Raw genomic sequence first — 22,272 nt, 5'->3', positions numbered from 1 at the left:
TCATTATGTGAAGATTCAGAATTTATTATGCTTAATTTGAAGTTGACTAGTTTACAAAGTACATTGGGAAGTGGGCAACAATCTTTTTGTACACAGGATCTCTAAATGGACTTAAAGTAGTACAGCCTGAAACTATTTGTTTCTGATTCCCCCCATTTTCTTTTTTTGTATTAAATCATTTATTCCATAATGCAAGTTACTAAAGTATGTATTAATGTAATACTCATTTTATAAATAAGAAAATTGAAGTTAAAGTAGACCAACTAGTTTGCTCAAGGCACTAACTAAGAAGTAGCAAAGCCAGGATTCAAACTTTCAAGTTCTGGCTCCTGTAGGCACACTCTTAACTACTTGAGTACCTGCTTTAAAGTTGCTATGAAGCAAGTTATATATTCTACGGTAACTGGGTCCTCAACTGTGAGCTTATGGCTCTGACACTGCGCACGGGCTCTATTTAGTACTACTCTAGCATCAGCAGTCAGTCCTGCAAAAGCCATGTAGACATGATCATCAAGGGCACAGATTTTCCTCACAGTTCTTTCATCTTGAAGCTTGGCAACAAGTTTTTTTCTACCTCGAGCACAACTATATTGGTACCACGAATTCCAACTGTAGTGGATCCTTTCTTCACTGCTTCCTGGGCATATTCCACCTGGAAAAGGTATCCATCTGGGGAGAAAACAGTGATGGCCCTGTTGTACCGAGACGCCATCACACAGGACTGTATGAACTCCAAGCTCCTAATGCTACTGCCCCCCATTTTCTAATTATTGTTTCTTAGATTCCTTACTGAAAAAACTCTCTCCTTTTTTTTATATGAAAAATTGGCCAGGTATGGGTGCTCATGCCTGTAATACCAGCACTTTGGGAGGCAGAGGTGGGAGAATTGCCTGAGCCCATGGGTTCGAGACTAACGTGGGCAACGTGGCGAGACCTTGTCTCTACAATAAATAAAAAAATTAACTGGGTGTGGTGGCACACTCCTGTAGTTCCAGCTACTTGGAAGGCTGAGGTGGAAGGATTGCCTAAGCCCAGCAGGTCAAGGCTGCGACGACTGTAAGCACGTCACTGTTACTCCAGCCTGGGCAACAGAGTGAGACTCCAACTCAAAAAGGAAAAAAAAAAAAAAGGAAAAATTGTAGTGAGTGGATTTCAGAAAAATATTAAGTAAAATCATAAGTAATATACTTGTTACTTCAAGAAAGTGGTATTGGATGAATAACGTTGCACAAATAGTAAGATCACACTTACACTTATAGGTTTTTAAATGTTGCTTGGCATATGGTTAAAGAATAATTGCCACTTGTGATATTTTATATTATATGTAACTTTAATGATCTACTTTTCCTTTTTAATTTTAAATTTTTTATTTTTGTAGAGATGGGGGTCTCACTATCTTTTCTAGGCTGGTCTCAAACTCCAGGCCTCAACAATCCTCCTGCCTTGGCTACCCAAAGTGCTGGAATTACAGGCATAAACTACCATGCCCGGTCAAATGATCTACTTTGTTTTTCTCTCATTTCAGCATTTCCAAGATTGTTTTGCAAAAGACTAGGGCCAAGAAAAATCAGCAACAAAAATATGCTCTGCTGTAATGAAGTGTGGGACATACAGAACTGAAGGTAAAAAAAAAGTTCATACTGTAACTTTTTTTTTAGATAATATGGTAATATGCAACACCAATCTCAAAGCAAGGAATGGTTTCCCCAAACTATGTGGGAATGGAACAATTTTCCACAGAGCATTTGAGGTTCTTCAGAAAATATTTTGGAATTTCCTCTTCTAACTAAATCTGCCACTTTGAAATCGTTCACTAAAAACAATAAAATATGAGTTTACTAATAATTATAATCTATTCTTCTCATTAAGAATTTACTTATTGCTTTTTAACTTATTTTATCTTATTTCATTAGTCAATCTCTTTCCTGCTTGACTCTTTTCACCTTTCATTCTTTATAGATACCCCTAATTTATAAGTATGCTTCTAATATCATGATGGCAAGAAATAAGTGCATAACTGCAAGTAGTTAGTATTATCTATGGCAACAAATAAAGTGCCCCAGTCTTGAAAGCAGGATACCACTAGACTGTTATGATGAGCAGATGCAATACCTCTCATTTTATACAAATTTTTGATACTGTCTATAAGTTATTTTATTATTTAATAATTATAGCCCCAATATTTTGAACCCCTGTTGTATGTCAGGTACTGTGATAACTTCTTCATGTAAGTTATCGCATTTAACCCTCATGAAAGTCCTGAGAGGGTGTTATTTTAATTTACAGATGAGATATATGAGTCAGGAGAGGCTGACTGATGCTGTGCTTATATGCAACCACCTAACCTCAGTGGCTTATTTCTCACAGTTACTACCCATCTATGACATATGATTAAAGAATAATTGCCACTTGTGGTATTTTATATTATAATATATAATATATGTGATTACTATATTATATTATATTATATGAAACTTAATGATCAGATGCATATCCTTTATGGAATGTTGGATGTTGGAGTGATTTTTATTAGAAGGACTCAGAGACCCAACTGATAAGGCAGCCACCATCAAAAAATGGCCAGCCACTTTGCCAGAGTGAAAGAGGGCCTTTGCAGGTCTCAAATTGTCTCAGTCAGCTCTGACTGCCATAATAAAATATCATAGACTGGGTCGGTTAAACAACAGAAATTTATTTTTTCATAGGGTCACCTTCTCACTGTGTCCTCACATGGCAGAGGGAGAACTCTCTGATGTCTCTTATTATAAGAACACTAATCCCATTATGAGGGCTCCACCCTCATGACCTATTTACCTCACAAGTCTAACTAAATCATCTAACCCTTATTATCTCCCAAACTCATCATCTCCAAATACTATTACATTGATGAGTTAGGACTTCAAAATATGAATTTTATGGGAACACAGTTCAGCCCAGGGTACAAACCAGCAACATATGCTGTAGCCCCAAAATAATAGCACACATCACTCACAATTTATTGGGTAAAGCTAGTCGTACACCTGGCCCTGTCCAAACCAAGAAGATCAAGAAATATAATCCTACCAGGAGTCTGGACCAGTAGAGAAAAGTAATCACTTGGCAAACAGCACCACTGACTACTACATGAAGGAACCAAAGCTCAGAGAGATTAGGTACTTGCCTAAAATTGCACAGACAGGGCAGAATTCAGATACACAAAATTTTGAAGCCCATATTTCTTTCTATTTCTACTTTTTTTCTGAATTGTATGCTATTTTCTTAAGTGAAGCTTATATGTAATAGAAATCATTTTATTTCAATGCTGTAATTATTTCTTCTTTCTTAATTATCTGATACTCCAAAATTGATCAACTACCCATGTACTCCAAGAAAGCAAATGAGTATTTTGATTCTTTCTAATTTCCAGACCAAAAAAGTATAAAGTGAAACCTGATGGTAATTGAAAAACTGTTCAATTATTATTTTTTAATGAACCACAATTTTATGTTTTTACACTCTTGTCAAGGAAAGAAATACTAATGTTAAGAACAGAAAATAATGGAATTGATAAGATATAAAATAGTTTATCAAAAATGATAGACATTGGCACTTTGAAAAAATAAGATAATAGAGAAACCTCTGGCAAAATGGATCAAGAAAATTAGGGAGAGGCACAGATATCCTGTTTGTGGGAAAAATAGTACTTTAAGTTATGGAAAAGATTTTAATGATATGAAATTAGAGGCTAATAATTTGAAAATTTAGATGAAATGAAAAATGCCTGGAAATATTTAACTTTCCAATCTGACTTAAGAAAAAAATAGAAAACATTAATATTAAAAATATTATCAGCCAGGCACAGTGGCTCATGCCTGTAATCCTAGCCAAGGATTATGTGGGAGACCAAGGCAGGAGGATTGTTTGAGCCTAGGAGTTGGAGACCAACTTAGGCAACATACTGAGACCTTGTCTCTACAGAAATTCAAAAAATTAGCTGGGTGTAATGGCACATGAAAAACATAGCATTGGATACACCAATGCCCTGATCTGAGATACCAGGCAAGTGAGAGAGTTGGTAGTAACAGTGGGTCCCAGGCATGATGTGAAGACAAGAAATTAATGTTCTATATTTATGCTTATACATCTTGGAAAAACTTATTTATACCACCGCTATATGGCTAGTTATCATCAAAGGTATGAGCTTCATCTACAATAGCAGTAAAGCCATTCTTATTGGAATTGATTTACTTAAGTGTATTCTATTACATTTTATAAAATTATATTTATTGCATTTGGCTAAGTATATTCACTGGTAGTTAAATGAAAACACTTCGTGAAATGCTTTAATATACCTGATACAGTGGGAAAAAGCTTAGGTGTGTGCTGGATATAGTTGAAATATTTTGGAGATGACTTAAACTATGATATTTTAGTCAGTTTGAGACGATACTATAACAAAAATACCATAGACTGGGTGGCTTAAATAACAGAAATATTTTTCTCATGGTTCTAGAGGCTGGGAAGCCCAGCTGATTCAGTTTCTGGTGAGGACTCTCCTCCTGGTTATGTTCTCACAAAGCAGAGAAAGAGAGAGGCTGGGTATGGTGACTCATGCCTGTAATCCCAGTACTTTGGGAGGCCAAGGAAGGAATATCACTTGAGCCCAGGAGTCCGAGACCAACCTGGGCAACATAGCAAGACCTCCATCTCTACAAAAAAGTCAGAAAAAAAATTAGCCAGGTGTGGTAGTGCATGCCTATAGTTCCATCTATTCAGGAGGTCCGGGGTGGGTGGGGGGACATTGCCTGAGCCCAGTAAGTGAAGGTTGTGGTAAGCTATGATTGCAGTGCACTCCAGCCTGAGTGACAGAATGAGATTCCAACTCAAAATAAAACAGGAGAGAGAGAGAGAGAGAGAACAAGATTTCTTCTATCTCTTTTTACAAGGACACTAATTTCATCATGAAAATTCACTATTATAACCAAATTAACTTCCAAAGTCCCCACCTCCAAATGTCATTACATTGGTGATTAGGTTTTCAACATAGGAATTTGGGGGAGGACACATACATTCAGTCCATAGCACATGGTATGTGTAAACTCATGTTGTAATGAACAAGAATATAATGGAGTTTTGGTGTGTGCACATTATGTCTCATTGTCGTCTTATTTTCATACACAATTTTTGTGTGTTTTTAAATGGAAAAAGTATATACAAATTTTCACTTGTTAGATTAGAAGGTGCTTCAATATATTGTCCTACTCTTCCTTTTCTTCTCATTTTACTGTACATCCAGGGTCTCTTGAACATCATCATGCTTATTAATGCAATAAAGATGTTTATGTAATGGTGAATGTTTATGTTTACAAAATAGACTTTTGTCTTATTAATATAGTGGTTTTATAATTTCAGAATTTTTTTAAACTCTCCTTGGACTTCATGGTTTTCAGGTACAAAAAAGAAAAAGAACACGATGCAAATCAACATTCCCAGTGTCTTTGGCCTTGACATAATTTTTTTAAAAAATTCTCCTATTGTTGAATTTTTCATTTTCTGACCCATTGAAAAGTTTTTTGTCTTATAATGGTTTCTTATCAAACGCTAGTTGAAACAAATTGGCTTATATTTGAATCAAGGTATTATTTTATCATTACCAATGGATTTTCAAGGGTTATAATGAATTTTTATCTATAGACTCAAACAAAAGTATATTCATGGTAGCTGTGTTGAAGTTCCTTCTCCATAGCAAGTTATCAAGTAGAAAACTTTCCAAGGTTGCCTGTATATTGGTATTTCCATTATTCTAATATCCTTGAGTAAATTAAATAGTTCTGTTCTCTTTAAAGATACTACTACTCTTAAATTAGTTAATTTGTATTACTATGTGCTCACAAAACACACAATCCATAACTCCTCTCTCAAAGTTTCAGGACTTAGGAAATATTACCAATATGCGGATTTCTCTTCCTGACAATTATTTAGATAAAGTTTTGTTTAGAGAAGGTTAAAAAACTTCAATTGCTTTTTCCTTTTTCAGTTTATTCAGGTGACAGACATGCCAAAGGCTGCTTGAGAAGACCCGTGTTTTCCTGAAGTATCTCATTGGATGTTTCTGAAACTCACAATAGAGAGGCTAACATGTTTACCTTCTCTAACCTCCTCCCTTCTTTCATTCCCCAGCTCTAGTTTCCCTGCCTAGGTGCTCTATTGGCCCAGACCACTGTGAACCTCTGACCTCCACTGGCAACAGCACATACATCGGACTGATTTTCCTCCTCTCTCCTTTCCTTTCTTGGTTCCCTTTTCTCCTTGGAGCAATGAACTCATGGGACTTTGAAAACTTGCCATCTTGTCCCATGGCTTCTTAAAGTGCAGGTCAGAGTCATTTGGACACATATTTTAAACCGTTATTGGAATCCTCTTTTTGCTTTTGGGAAAATCTTCATTGTTAAGTTAATTCAGGATTTTGATATTTAGAAACTAGTGAAGCTTCTGTTTTTTCTCACTCTATTATTACTTTATGACTTTTTTTTTTTTTTTTTTGAGTTGGAGTCTCACTCGGTCATCCAGACTGGAGTGCAGTGGCCGCTCCCGGCCACCGCAGCCTCGCCTGCTGGGCTCCAGCGATCCTTCCGCCTCAGCCTTCCGAGTAGCTGGAATTACAGGCACGCACTATCACACACGGCTGATTTTTTGATTTATCGTAGAGATGAGGTCTCGCTGCCCAGGCGGGTCTTCAACCCACAGGCTCAGGCAATCCACTCACCTCAGCCTCCCAAAGGCGCGGGATTACAGGCTGAGCCACCGAGCCCGGCTCACTTTATGACTTTTTAAAATTTTACTTTAAAGATGTGGGGTACAATTCACGATTAGGTAGATAAGTGGTCATCATACAGGTAAAGTTTGGCCTCCATATTTAATAGCAGTAGAAATAATGTAATGAGTACAATTTTTTAAACAAGTAGCAGTCTGGAGTTTGGTATAGGAACCTGGATTTTTAAGAGTCACTTTAACAGTCTGGAGTTTGGTATAGGAACCTGGATTTTTAAGAGTCACTTCAGGCAATTCTTAAAAATCGGTTAAGTTAGGGAAACCCTAACCCATGATCGATATGAAAGCAGTCACTTGTTGGTCTTCCTAACAAACATTTTTTAATACTCAGTTCATCACAGATAAAACTTATCTTACATAACTTTTCATTTCTATTATCTTTATCAGTTGCTTGTTTTAAAAAATTTTAAACAATACATAAATTGATAATGTAGAAAGTAAAACAGTTTAGTATATAGCTTTATTTTCTATGTACATAGCAAAATATACCTTTTGATATATTTTAGTGAAATTATATGCTTTATATGGTTTTTCACTTGCTTTTTTTCACTTTAAATATATGTTGTATATAGCTTCTAAGCAGGATATTCCTTACATAAGCAACTATTGTTCACTAATCTAGTAATCCTTATGGGATAGTTATAATTTTTCTAATGCTGACACCTTTGTTACTTTTCATGGTCATTAGAGATTTTTTTGTTGTGTTTATTTTAACTTGAAACATTTTCTGCATGATAATACAAGTCCTAAAACAATGGTGATTGTGAAAATTATCAATGGTTTAGAACATGTAGCAGTTAATGTAACATATCCAGTTCAAGACTTGGTAAGATTCTCTAAAAAAAAAAAAAAAAATGCTTTTTCCTCCCCTTTGAAAGCCAGTTCATCTTGATAATGTCAGGGTGAATTAGTTAAGATTTTTTTCTACTTGAAGCAGAAGCACAAGTGAGTATGATAATTTTCCTAAATCTTGAATACAATGCAAAAGATGATCTGCAATATCAACACCTTCATCACCCAGATTCACACATGTATAAATGATACGCATATACAGAAGCAACTCACTTATTTTAATAGCTGCAGAGTAGTCCACTGTATCACAGTTCCAAAAGTTAGTTAATGGCAAGTAGTTCTTAAATGGTTTGAAAATGAGTGTGGTCGATCCTTCACGGAAAAGAAGTAATGGTCCAAAATGCCAACACTACTCCTGTTGAAAAGCATTGGAGTTTTGTATTCTTAGAAAAATGTCATGGCTGAGCACAGTGGCCCACACCTGTAATCCTATAATCCTAGCACTTTGGGAGGCTGAGGTGGGAGGATTGCTTGAGTCCAGCAGTTCAAGACTAGTCTAGGCAACATAGTGAGACCTTGTCTCCACAATAAAAGAAAAAAAAATTTAGCTGAATGTGGTGCCATACGCCTGTAGTCCCACCTACTCAGGAAGCTGAGGCAGGAGGATGACTTGAGTCCAGGAACTTAAGGCTGCAGTGAGCTGTTATCATGCCACTGCCCTGGGTGATAGAGTGAGACCCTGACTAAAAAAACCCAAAAAACATAATTATCAGCATCACTTCTGTTAAACTCCATGAATGTCATTTGCCCTACAAAGAACATTGTGAAATTTAAAACTTCCACAGTATATTTCAGTGCCTGCTTGCTCACATTTTCACCAACTACTATATTAAAATGCAATATGACATTTATATACATGTGTGCAATAGAGTAAAGAGAATAATTTTACAGACACCAAAGTACTCATTACACAGATTTATCACCTGCTGATATTTAGTATTCTTTCCTTAAAGTTCTCATACTACCTTCATCAGAACAATGTACCTGAAGGACAAGTGACATGCTATGGATACGCAGAATACAGGATGGTTCCTGGCAATGGTGGGATTGGGAATTGTGAGCAAGGCTTCAAGGAGGTGTCATTGAGCTAAGAAGAGAGAAGTAGGGACTTAATAGGGAAGGGAAAGGTATCCACGGGACATTCCAGTCTGTTTGACATTATAGAAGAGAGAACATGCACAGTGTACTTTGCGGTTATGATAATTAAGTATTGCTGGAGTATGGGCTCCTTAAATGGATAAGGTGAGAAATGGTGGAGAGTTAGGATCAGCCAAGTCTTTGAGAGCCTCAAGCACTATGGTCAGGCCCTATAAGTTGATTGTTGCCAAACCTAGCTAAGTATTAAGACTCCTGTGTTGTTTGTTTGTTTGATTAGATAGTTTTATGTTGGGAATGAGGAAGGGGAGAAAATGCCAAGATTTGAGCTGGGATATTCCAAGGTAACTTCTTAACTTGCCATTAGGCAAGCATAGCCCATGACTACAGTTTCTGTCCTGAGATGATTAACTGTCACTTTCAGACTTAGGATCCAAGTGTGAGAAGATTTACAAGTTTTACCTGAAGTCTCCACAGACTTGTGCAGAAGATGCACACCACTAGCACTAGGAAACTTTCATTTGCCCTATAAAGTAAAAAACTTTGGCTGAACCCTTAATACTTCAGAAACATGAGGTATCAGAGTTGTACAGGGCCTGAGTTCATTAGCATTAGTTTTCATGAACACTGCCTTAAAACCACAACCCCGATACAGGTGGTGGTGGTAATGGCTGGGAAATATGAAGAGGTCCTTTGGGAGTACTGCTAGTGTTCCATATTTTGATCAAATATTTTAAAAGATATTACCAGCATCCCGCAAGACTCCCTCATGTGTACCAATCATCACCTCCACAGCCTGTATGCAAAATTCACTACTATTCTGATTGTTACAGATTGGTTTTGCCTGGTTTTGATCTTCACAAAAAAAGACTCACAATCTGAACTCTTTGGTGTCTGACTTCTTTATGTCTGTTAGAGTCATTCAAGTTACCACATTTAGCAACAGTTTGTTCATTTCATTTCTCTACAGCAACTCAATCTTTGTCTTTACCAAACTTAATTTATTTGTTCTTGCTGATAGACATTTTGGTTGTTTTCGGCTTTGGGTTTTTATGAATAATGTTGCTATGAACATTTTTGATCCTATATTTTTGTGCACACATAAATTAATTGTTGTTGAGTATATATGTGTATGGATGAAACTGGTAGGCTGATCAGTATGTGCAAATTCAGCTTACCTTGCAAAATGGTTGTGCAAATTTACACTCCTGCCAGCAGTGTATAAAAGTTTCACTTACTCTACATCTTCACCGACAGTTGATGTTGTTGGTTTTAATTTCAGCCATTCTAGAAGTTATTGTATTGCATTGTGATTTTAGTTTGGAATCTTCCAATGAATAATATGAGAGGGGACCCAGAATTATTTTTGAAGGGTGAGTCCCTTGTAGTACAGGCTTCCTCTGCTAGGTAAGTGTTCTAGGAACCCACCTGCATCCGTGTACCAGCTAGCGTTGTTGTGAGAGGATGCGTTTCACTTCAGTGGATTTTCTTTTCTTTCTTTTTTTTCCAGCTTCTTTCAATGTGTTTGCCCATTTCATGATGGGTGAGAACACCTGTCTGCACTGTGCTGAGTATTCAGCAGTTTTTGACCAAAATTGGTATGACTCCCATGCCCCACCCTCCCTATTCACCTGATCTCCCCACAAGCTACTTTTTTGTTTGTTTGTTTCCCAGATGAAAAAATCCTCAAAGGGAAACATTTTGCTGATGTGGAAGAGGTGAAACAAAAATACGGCTGAAGCACTAAAAGCACCAAAATGGACAAGTTCAAAAACTGTCTTGAGCAGTGGGAAAAGTGTCTTGATAGGTGTATTGTATCAAACAGAGAGTACTTTGAAGGTGACTGAAATTTAAACATGTAAGAATAGATACACAATTTTTTAAATAAATAAATTCTGGGGTTTTGGGGGGGGGTTCTCCGCATGTTTTTCCACAGTATATGCAATATAATTCTGTTTGGCTAAAGTATATATTCCATTTACATGTGTGTACATTTATATGCATGCATAGAGAATAATGAACATGACCATAGCTGTGACAGTATTTATTGAGCACTTGCTCTGTGACAGGCACACTTCTAAGCTTATAGGAAAGCACTGAATTCTTACAGCAAGCTACCTTATAGGGTACTATTTTTTTCAAATCCATGAAAAAACCAAAATGCGGAAATGTTAACATTATGCCTATTTTATACTGATTGTCAATGAGTAGTGGGATTCTTATTTATATGCATTCTTTTTAAATATTTCACCAAAATATAGAACATTACCAGCACCCCCAGAAGTCTCCATTCACATGCAGAGGTAAAAATGTAACTTCCTAGTGGTTACTGGAAGTCCTCTTAGGACTAGTTTGGCTAACAAATCAGTTGTTGTTAATCCCATGCACTCTGATCCTTTATATATTCTTTGGGTCATAAACATGTCATCTGATATGAGCAGGGAGATGAATGGTTCTAGGTAGTTTGGTAAAGTATTTTTAAAAAGGCAAATTTAGGGCTGGGCTCAGTGGCTCAAGCCTGTAATCCCAGCACTTTGGGAGGCCAAGGTGTGAGGATTGTCTGAGTCCAGGGTTCAAGACCAGCCTGGGCAATTTGGGGAGACCTCGTCTCTACAATAAATAAATAAAAAAATTAGCTGGGCATGGTGGCACATGCCTGTAGTTCCAGTTACTTGGAAGGCTGAGGTGGAAGGATTGGTGAACCCAGCAGGTTGAGGCTGCGGTGGCCGTGGGTGTGCCACTGCACTCAAGCCTAGGTTACAAAATGAGACTCCAACTAAAAAAAAAAAATGCTTGAAATAATTCACCAGTGAATCCATCTGGGCCTAGTGTTTTCTATTTTAGAAGATTATTAATTATTGATTCACTTTCCTTACTGAATATAAGCTTATTCAAATTATCTATTTTTTCTTGTGTGAGTTTTGATAGATTGTGTCTTTCAATGAATTTATTAATTTCATCTAGGTTAACAAATTTGTAGGCATAAAGTTACTCATAATATTCTTTATTGTCCTTTTAATATCCAAGAGATCAGTAGTAATGACCTTTCTTTTATTACTGGTATTAGTAATTGTGTCTTTTCTCTTTTTTTCTTAATCTGGCTAGAAGTTTATCAATTTTATGAATCTTTCTCAAAGAATCAGCTTTTATTTCACTTATTTTCTCTATTACGTTCTTATTTACAATTTCATTGAGTTCTGTTTTAATTTTTATTATTTCAATTCTTCTGCTTTCATTATTTCTATTATCTCTATTCTAGTCTATTAAATCTTTTGGATTTAAATTGTTCTTTTTCTAGTTTTCTAATGTAGGTGCTTAAATGATTGATTTTATATCTTTTTACTTTTCTAATATACGTATTTAAGTCTATAAACTTTCCTCTAAGCACAGCTTTTGCTGAGCTCCACAAATTTTGATAAATCATATTTCATTTGACTTAGTTCAAAATATTTTAAAATTATTATTGAGACTTATTTAACCCTTATGTTATTTAGAAGTATATTGTTTAATCTCCAAATATTTTGGGATTTTCCAGCTATCTTTCTCTTGTTGATTTTTAATTTAGTTCCACTGTAATCTGAGAGCATTCTTTAATGATATCTAGTCTCTTAATTTTGTTAAGATGCTTTGTGGTCCAGAATGTCATTTTTCTTGATAACTAATTTGTGTCAGTTGAGAAGTGTATTGGATGAAGTATTCTATAAATATCAATTAGATACAATTGACTGATGATGCTGTTTTGTTCAGCTTTGTCCTAATTTCATCATGCTTGTTAAATCTGTCAATTACTGTCAATAAAGAGTTGAAGTTTCCAACTACAGTAGTGTAATCATCTATTTCTCTTTGCAGTTTTATCAGTTTTACCTTATATATTTTGATGTTCTTTCTTAGATGCACACACATTAAGGATTGCTATGTCTTCTTGGAGAATTGACACTTTTATTATCATGTAGTGCTCCTCTTTATCCCTGATAATTTTTCTTTGTTTGAATTTTTATTTGCCCCAAATTGATATAGCTGCTCCACCTCTCTTTTGATTAGTGTTAACATGATATATCTTTCTCAATCCCTTTACTGTTACTTTATCTAGGTCTTCACATTTAAAGTTAACTTCTTGTAGATAACACATAGTTGGGTCATGTTCTTTTATCCACTCTGATAGTATATTTCTTTCAATTGATATATTTAAATTACTGACATTTAAAGTTATCATTGGTATAGTTGATTTAATATCTACCATGTTTGTTACTGTTTACTAATTGTTACCATTGTTGTTTCTTTATTTATTTTTATTTTTATCTTCCACTCATTATCTGTCTTCTCTGGTTTTCATTGAGCATCTTATATTATTCCATTTTCTCTCTTCTCTTAGCATATCAATAATATGTTTTAAACTTTTTTAGTGGTTGTCCTAGAGTTTGTCATGCATATTTACAACTAATACAAGTCCACTTTCAGATAATACTATAGAATTTCATGGACAGTGCAAGAACTACAAAATGGAGTATTTCTAATTTCCCTTCTTTCACATATAACATTGCTGTCATTCATATCACTTACACATAGCTATAATAACTGAATGCATTGTTGCCGTTATTATTTTGAAAAACTATTGTCTGTTAGATCTATTAAGATAAAAGAGGACTTTATTTTACCTTCATTTATTCCTCCTTTAGTGCTCTTCCTTTATTTATGTAGATCCAAGTTTCTGATCTATATTATTTTCTTTCTCTCTGAAGAACATCTTTTAACATTTTTTGCAAGGCGTATGTGCTGACAAATTCTCTCAACTTTTGTTTGTCTGAGAAAGTCTTTATCTCAGAAGTATGTGAAAGATAATTTCACCAGATATAGAATTCTAGACAAAATGGATGTTTTCTTTCACTACTTTAAAAACTTCACTCCACTCTCTTCTTCTTTGCATGGTTTTTTGAAGAGAAATCTGATGTAATTCTTGTTTCTCTATTGAGGAGATGTTTGATTACCCATCTGTCCTTGCATATTTTCCACATTTTCTGTTGAAGCCCCCATACTGATGATACTTGTCTTGAGTTTTTGATCTAATAATTCCAAAAATCTCTGTTATATCTGAGTCTGTTGTTGATATTATTGTATTCATTCTCTCTCTCTCTTTCTCCAAATTGTGTTCTGTTTTTCAGTATGCTTTGCAATTTTTTTTGCCAAAACAACAGACACCATGTACTGGACAAAAGAAACTGAGATGCATAGGTCTTTAGTGTGAGGTTTATTTATCTGGTTAGGAGTTATGCTGTATTTACAGTTTGCTGTAGCTATGGGTGTCAGAAGTTAAAACTTCCTCTGGAATTTTTCTTGTTGGTGGTTTTTTGGGGATTTTTCGAGATTTCTTTTTACATAACTTATGATATATGCAGTTTTTCTGTTGTATTCCCATTATTATGCAGGAGCCCAATTGAGTTGGTGATAAGGTGTAGGGCAGGGGAAATGTTCTACTGTCCTGTGATTAAGTTTCAGTTTTTTAGTGAGTGTGTGTCCCTGGGCTGTGACCTTCACAGTTGCTTTTCGGTCCTCTCTTGCTTATTAGGGGAGTCAGGAAGGCTAGGGGAGGATAGAGTTGGATATTTCCTTTCCCACACCTGGAAAGCTAGGGAGGGCTGGAGTTGGGTATTTTCCTTGCTCTAATTAAGTTTGTTCCTTTTGAAAGCAGGTCTTGTTAACAAGAACAGAATGTTCTGGGTGCGTATCAGAATGATTACTTTTACCATCCCTTTGACAGAAGCACAATGTGGATTTTTTTGGTGTTTCTGTTTATTTCTTTATTTTTATGATTTTTCCCTGTGAGAACCTAGTAGGACTTCTTGAAATAAAATCCTCAAAAGTGGAGGTATGCTAAGACTGGACCCACCTGGAATTTTTAACTCAATATTTTCCACACCGAGCTTCCGGCAATTTTCAACTACAGTTTAACTTTTCCAACTGTGATACTGGCTCCATTGGTGGTATCTTCTCCTGGGCTTCTGCTCCAAGTCAGCTGTGATTCTTTATGTATATTTGCCCGTCTCTCCAATTTTGGCAGAGAGTAGTTTGCTCTGTAACCTCAGTTCTCCAATGGTCTAAGAATTGTTGATTTTCAGTCTATCAGTTTTTTTGTTGATATGATAATGGGAGTGATAAATTCCAAGCTCCTTACATGGTGAACTAGAAACCAAAAGTTCAAAGTTATGATTTTAATAAGGAAAGTCAAAAACTTCTTTTCTGAAACTGAGTTCAGCCTTTTTGAGATACTCCAAAAATTGTCCCAGTAACTGATATTTTTTGTTCAAGACTATAATTATCAAATTTTGTTTAATTCTGAATTTTTCTGACAGATTCTATGACCTTCCCCCTTTTTTTCCATCACACTGCTGATGAGTATCAATATCATACCACTGCTGTATTTGCTGTCTCCTAAATTTTGGTTTATTTTAGATTCATGTGCAAGGAGTACATGTGCAAGTTTGTAACATAGGTATATTGTGTGATGGTGAGGTTTGGACTTCAATTGAGCCCACCCCTCCAGGTGATGAGCTTAGTACCTGATGGGTAGTTTTTCAGCCCCTATTTCCCCTTCCTCCCTCCCCCCTTTAGTAGGTTCCAGTGACTGTTGTTCCCATCCTTGTGCCTGTGTGCCCAGTGTTAAGCTCCCACTTATGAGTGAGAATGTAAAGTATTCAGTTTTCTGTTTCTGTAATAATTCACTTAAAATGATGACCTCCAGATGCATTGATATTGTTGAAAATGACATGATTTAATGCATTTTTATGGCTGCATAGAATTCTATGGTATATATGTACCACATTTTCTTTTTCCAGTCCATTGCTGATAGGCACCTAGGTCTGTTACATTTTTGCTATTGTGAATAGTGCTGTGATAAATATACATGTGTAGGTGTCTTTTTGGTAGAACAATTTATACTCCTTTGGGTATATATTCAGTAATGGGATTGCTGAGTTGAATGGTAAACTTATTTTTAGTTCTCTGAAAAATCTCCAAACTGCTTTTCACAGGGATTAAACTAGCTTACATTCCCACCAACAGTGTTTTTCCTTTTTCTTTGCAGCCTTGCCAACACCTATTGCTTTTTGTTTTATTTTGTTTTAAATAATAGTCATTGCGACTGGTGTGGGATGGTATCTCATTGCAGTTTTGATTTGCATTTTTTCTGATGATTGGTGATGTTGAGTACTTTTTGTTGACTATTTGTATATCTTCCCTTGCTAAATATCTGTTTATGTTCTTTCCCCATTTTTAATGGGGTTATTTTTATTTACTGTCAATTCATTTGAGTCCCTTATAGATTGTGGATACTAGGCCTTTGTTGGATGCACAATTTGTGTATGTTTTCTTCCATTCTGTAGATTGCCTCTTTACTCTGTTGATGTTGCTGTGCAGAAGTTGTTTAACTTGATAAGGTCCCACTTGTCAATTTTAGTTTTTATGCCTCTGCTCTTGAGGACTTGGTCATGAATTTATTGCCTAGGCCAATGTCGAGGAAAGTGTCTCCTCAGTTTTCTTTTAAGATTTTTATAGTTTTGGGTTATACATTTAAGTATTTAATCCACTCTGAGATAATTTTTATTTTTGGTGATAGGTAGAGGGTTCAGCTTCATTATTCTGCATATGGTTAGCCAGTTGTTGAATAGGGTTGTCCTTTCCCCAATGCTTGTTTTTATTGACTTTGTCAACGATGAGTTGGCTGTAAGTCAGTAGTTTTATCTCTAGATTCTCTATTCTGTCCCATTGGTATATGTGTCTATTTTTTGTGCCAGTGCTATGCTGTTTTGATTACTGTAGCTTTGCAGTAAAGTTTGAAATCAGATAATGTGGTACCTCCAGTTTTGTTCTTTTTGTTTAGTATTGCTTTGGCTATTTGGGATCTTTTGTTGCTTCCATATGAACTTAAGTATTGTCTTTTCTAGGTCTGCGAAAAATAATGCTGGTAGTTTAGTATGGATTGCATTAAATCTGTAGGTTGCTTCGGGTAGTATGGACATCTTAACAATATTGATTCTTCCTATCTATGAGTATTGGATCTCTGAGTCTCATCTGAGACTTCTTTCAGCAGTATTTATAGTTCTCATAGAGATCTTTCACTTCTTTGGTTAGATGTCTTCTAGATATGGAAGGAAGAGAGGGAGTAAGAAAAGAGGTAGCCCTAAAATTCTTTAGATTCTTCTTGCCTCCAAACCTTACATGTACTCTTTTTCAATACTGCAATCCAAATAGGGTAAGTAGTTTACTCACCACACAATATTGTCTTTCATTTCTTCTTTTTAGTCTCTCATTTGTAAAAACTAAATACTATAATGACCTGGTAGAGAATGTTTGGGAGTGTACCAGAAAAGAAGGAGAGAAAAGACACATCATATAAAAAGTCCCTGTGTCCTTGATGAGTTATTATAGTTGGCCAAAAGAGTTGTGAAAGGAGAAGCAAATATGAATGAAGATGGAAAGGGGTAGAACTTGAGCAAGGACACAAGGATCTGGGGACACTAGGCATGAACTTTGAGGAAGTCACTTGAGAGAGACACTCATGACAAAGACCAGAGGTACTCCTTTCTCTAGAGGGAGAGTTACAGGATCAGCAACTCAGCCAGATTCCTGTGCCTGCCCTAGAGTATGTTTGATAGTAGGAGAGTAAAACATTCCCCAGGCTACTTTCTTATTTTCTTCTCTCAACAATTCACTTACTTCATCTTTCATTATTCAGGAAGTATTAGGTTGAACCTTATGAGGCTACTGATATGTTCCTGGTTATGACCTACAAAATGACAATTTAATAGCCTTCAACCTGCAATTTTGGGGATGTACCAAGTGTCAGACACTGGGCTAGATGCTGTATATGCCCTGGTAAATAAGATAGACATGGTCCTTCTGAGCATGGAATGTACAATCTAGTTGGGGAGAGAAGCACTAAACAAACATGTAATCCCAAATTATGGTAAATAAATAGAACAGGATTCTAAAAATATTAAGAACATGATGGCTGAGACCAGGGAATGAGAGAGGGACTCTCAGTAGGCATGATTTTTAAGCTGAGCCTTAAAGAGTAAATAGATGTTAGCCAGAAGGGTGTAGTTAGTCCCAGAAGGAGAAACAACAAGTGCACAGGCTCTAAGGCAGGAAAGTCTTTGACCCATTTAAAACTAAAAAAGAACAGTGTAGTTAGCTGGAGTTGTGGAAGGGGGCTTAAAAAGACATCTACAATGTCAAAAATTAGGCTAAGCATAAACTCAGCCTTTGCACAGTTAAGCATGTACTCAGTCTTTGCACAGTTAAAAAGTTCCCTTCCTAGAAACTGGCAACAGCACCTGCTGGCTAGATTAAACTGTTTAACAGCTTTTTTTTTTTTTTCGCTTCTGTAAACCCTGTTAGCATTGCTTGAAAAGTACCTAGGCCTCCAGGATGTTGCAGTTTGGCCCACTTGGAAAGTCCCAATGTGGTTTTGCCCCATTTAAGCATGCCCCTACAGCAAATGGGGGCCCTTGCTGTGGGACTTGCATGTCCAACAACGAGTGGCCACCAGCCGGCTCTTGGCTAATAAACCTCTCCTTTTTATAACTTGTACTTTTGGTGTCGGTGTCTGTGAACTAAGCACTCAGTCCCTATTTCAGAGTTTGGCAATGGAGGAAGAGAGTAGCTGAGAGTGATAGCCATGAGCTATCTCATGCAGGGTCTAAGGGTTTTATTTTAAGTATTTGAATGCAATGGATATAATTGAGAGGAGGAGCATGCTGTAATTTTTTGTAAAAAATATTCCTTTGATTGCCATATAGAGACTGAATTGGAGAAGAACAAGATGAGAAAGAAAGGGGCCAGTTCACTTATTCAGTGGCCTAAGGTCTGTGAAAGATTCAAAACAAATACAAAACATAATGTACAACATCATGGAGTGGAGGTGGGAGAGCAATATGGTATTCCTGAGCAAGTCCACTGCTGCATGTAACAACTGCTGAGAAAAAATTAATTGAAAAATAACGCTTTGCAGCAACTTGAATGGGCTTAGAGTCTATAATACTGAGTGATCTATCAGAGAAACAAAGAACTGAGTATCACGTTCTCACTCATAAGCGGACCTTGAACAATTATCATAATACTGTAAGAAAGGGATTGACAATAGTGGGAAACTGCCAGGGGAGGGGAAGCACACTTCATCAACAAGGGTACCTGCATAAAGACCATTTGTATACCTAACCCTGAATTATACCCCACACTTCTAAGATAGGAAGGAAGGAAAGAAGAGAAACAAAATGGGGTCTTGTCAACACAGTTGAAGTCAAAGAAGGAGAATATCTGTAAAGCCAGAGAAGCAGTCATGAGAAAGAGGGATCTGGGTCCACCCTTGAACAGTGAATAAGATTGGAACGTTTTGGAATGTTTCCTGGAAAGGGCTAGTGAAGGAAAGAGAGTAGCCTAGCTGTGGTGAATGTCAGGAGCCTAATAAGTGAACAAAGAATGCTTAGTGGAAGTCCTTGCAAACCTCAGTAAGACTCAAAACTGAGACAACTGAAGTGTTTACTTTTCAAGAATGTTGTGCAAGCAGATTCGATGCTGACTTTCTACCTACTTCCAGAGGGAGGGATATGCCCAGCATGGCCCACAGAGCAGGGCAAGATTACGGAAAGGGAGGTTTCATGTATGTAACAAGAGTGGTAATTCTGTAGATAATGTATCTCTTTGTAATTCTTTTCACTGCTCCTCACTGACTGGTTTTTTGGACATCCTGTGAGCACAGACCCACATGACTCCCATTTAGCTCTAGTGAGTGTCCTTATCAGATATGGTACCCTGGAAAAACTTCCTCTTTGTTTTAGTTTTAAACCCCAGGCTCCAGGGATCCACTAGATTTTTATCAATTGGGGAGCTTTTATTGGATCATATTCATTAGCCTCTCTCATCTCCTTCTTTGCTCCCCCTGGGTAATAGCACTTTCTGGATTACTTCAGCTATTTAGGCCTTGCCTCTTTTCCTCTCAAAGGTTATTTAGTATATCTTCTTGCTGTCTTTTACTTCCCAATCAGGGCCTCGTGGAAGTTCATAGTATCCTGGGTCATTCCTAATTTTGAGACTCCCAGTGTAGTGTATGCTTACTCCATAACTATTTTTTCCCTCCTCCCTAACAGAACTCCAAACATTTGGATGTTCACCCCTTCCCACCTCACCACTGTCTTCAGGGGGTAGGCTCTAATTATTTGAAAACTGTCGTGACCTGGAATTTATCTGAGGGCCATTACTAGTTGAGGGTGGACAACCATCTTAAAATGGCCTAGTCAGATAAAATGAATAGCCTTTTATTTTATGTTTGGGAAAGTGATTTTTCCCTCTCTCTTGAGGGACAGAAATAAAGAGGAATGTAGACTCTATTGCCATAAGCAGCCACCTTGTTACATTATTGGTAACCACCAGCCTTAGGATAAAGCTAACACCAGGTATGGCAAAAGCTGACCAGAGATGGATGAAACCTGAGTCCTTGAGGCCACTATTTAGTTGCTGATTCAGTCAGCTCTGAAGCCAGTCCTACCTACCTCTCTTCTGCCTACTATATGAGATCATAAACTTTTCAAATGGTTAAGCCAGTTTGAAAGAATTCTTTCCCATACAGCTAAAACTCCTTATCCAAAATAATTGATATGACAGTATTTTCTAAATAGTTTTCCATTTCATTCTGCTCAGAACAACTCCATTATTTATTATAGCTGTATAGCTTTTCAGAGTATTACTGCATTTTAATATATCTATATTTCTCCTTATTTATAAGCATTAAAGTTTTACCTAATTTTTTTGGTATTTTTAAAATGCTGAAATAAACATCTTATTCTATTATTGCATATATTTATATACTTGCATACTTGGATATTTTCACAGCCCAGGTACACACCATTTACTTGTAACTATTCACCTGAGATATAGTAATAGACATAGAATTTCTAGGTTAAAGGCTATAGAACTGTTGTAAGACTTTTAATGCATATTTCCAACCTACCTTCCAGAAGAGTCGTACCAGTTGTCATTCTCACCAGCACTGTATGAAAATGCCCGTTTGTCTGAATGCTTACCTCTAGAGAAAATTGCTAGTTATGGCATGGATTCAGAAATCAGACTATGTTCAAATTCCAACTACACAAGTTAATAGTGATGTGGCGTTGAGTATGTGGTTTAATCTTCTTATAATAGTATCTGGCCAGGCATGGTGGCTCATGCCTGTATTCCCAGCACTTTGGAGGCTGAGGTGAAAGGACTGCCTGAGCCCACGTGTTTGAGACCAGCCTGGGCAACTTGGTGAGACTTCACCTTTACAATAAATCCAAAATGTAGCTGGGAGTCGTGGCGTGTGCCTGTAGTTCCAGCTACTTGGAAGGCTGAGGTGGAAGGATTGCCTGAGTCCAGAAGGTCAAGGCTGCGGTGTTCAGGAGTGTGCCACTGTCCTCCAGCCTGAGTGAGAGAGTGAGACGCCAACGCAAAAAAAAAAAAAAAAAAAATCTGTATGCAATTGATGTGGTTAGGGAAGTTAATGAAATAAGGCATACAAAGCACTAAAATTATAAGTGATCAATAAATGTTGACTGTTATTACTAAAATTATTTACCAACTTGATACTTCAAAATGCTATTTATTATCATTTAAAGTTTCTTGATTACTAATTGATGTGAATTGAATGTTTGTGTTCCCTCACAATTCATATGCTGAAGCCCTGATTCCCAGTGCGATGGTATTTGGAGAGTAGAGCCTCTGGAGAATATTTGGGGTTAGATTAGTTTGAGGATGAGGCCCTCAGGAGGGGATTAATGGCCTTATAAAAAGAAAAAGAAGCATAGGATCTTTTTTCCTGCCTGTCAGGATACAGCAAGAAGGAAGCCATCTGCAATCAAGGAAGAAAGCCCTCACTGAACTGGACCATGCTGGTGCTCTGACTCCAGCCTTCAGACAGTGAAAAATAAAATTCCGCTGTTTAAGCCACCCAGTCTACAGAATTTTGTTATAATCCAAGCTAAGACACTGATGAAATTTGTCAATTTTTCCATGTGTCTGTTGGTCAAACAAAATTGTTTTTATCTCTTTTTGGTCTAACTTGTTATTTCTGTGTTCCCCATCCCTGACTGATTTGAACCAATTCACTATACAATTATATTAGTCCTTTGTCTTTTTGATATGTTTTTTTCAGTATTTTATTTGCCTCTTTTTATTTACACTGTATTTATACTATTAAAAAGTTTATTTTTCAAACAACCCCATTATAAAATGGGCAAAAGACATGAACAGACACTTCACAAAAGAAGACATTCGAGCAGCCAACAAACACATGAAGAAATGCTCAACCTCACTAATCATCAGGGAGATGCAAATCAAAACCACACTGAGATACCACCTAACTCCAGTCAGAATGGCAATTATCAACAACTCAAAAAATAACAGCTGCTGGAGAGGGTGTGGTGAAAAGGGAACACTTCTACACTGTTGGTGGGAGTGTAAACTAGTGCAACCTCTGTGAAAAACAGT

The 22,272-nt window shown here is 36.6% G+C and overlaps 1 pseudogene; it reads right to left on the bottom strand.

The window, feature by feature from the left end:
* Positions 1-347: 347 nt before the first annotated feature.
* LOC103254731 lies at positions 348-712 on the bottom strand (annotated as a pseudogene).
* Positions 713-22,272: the final 21,560 nt, after the last annotated feature.

The sequence above is a fragment of the Carlito syrichta genome, unplaced genomic scaffold (genome assembly GCF_000164805.1).
Source record: "Carlito syrichta isolate Samal-C Ts95f unplaced genomic scaffold, Tarsius_syrichta-2.0.1 Scaffold287397, whole genome shotgun sequence".
Classification (NCBI taxonomy): domain Eukaryota; kingdom Metazoa; phylum Chordata; class Mammalia; order Primates; family Tarsiidae; genus Carlito; species Carlito syrichta.
This window is presented reverse-complemented; position numbering and strand designations above follow the sequence as displayed.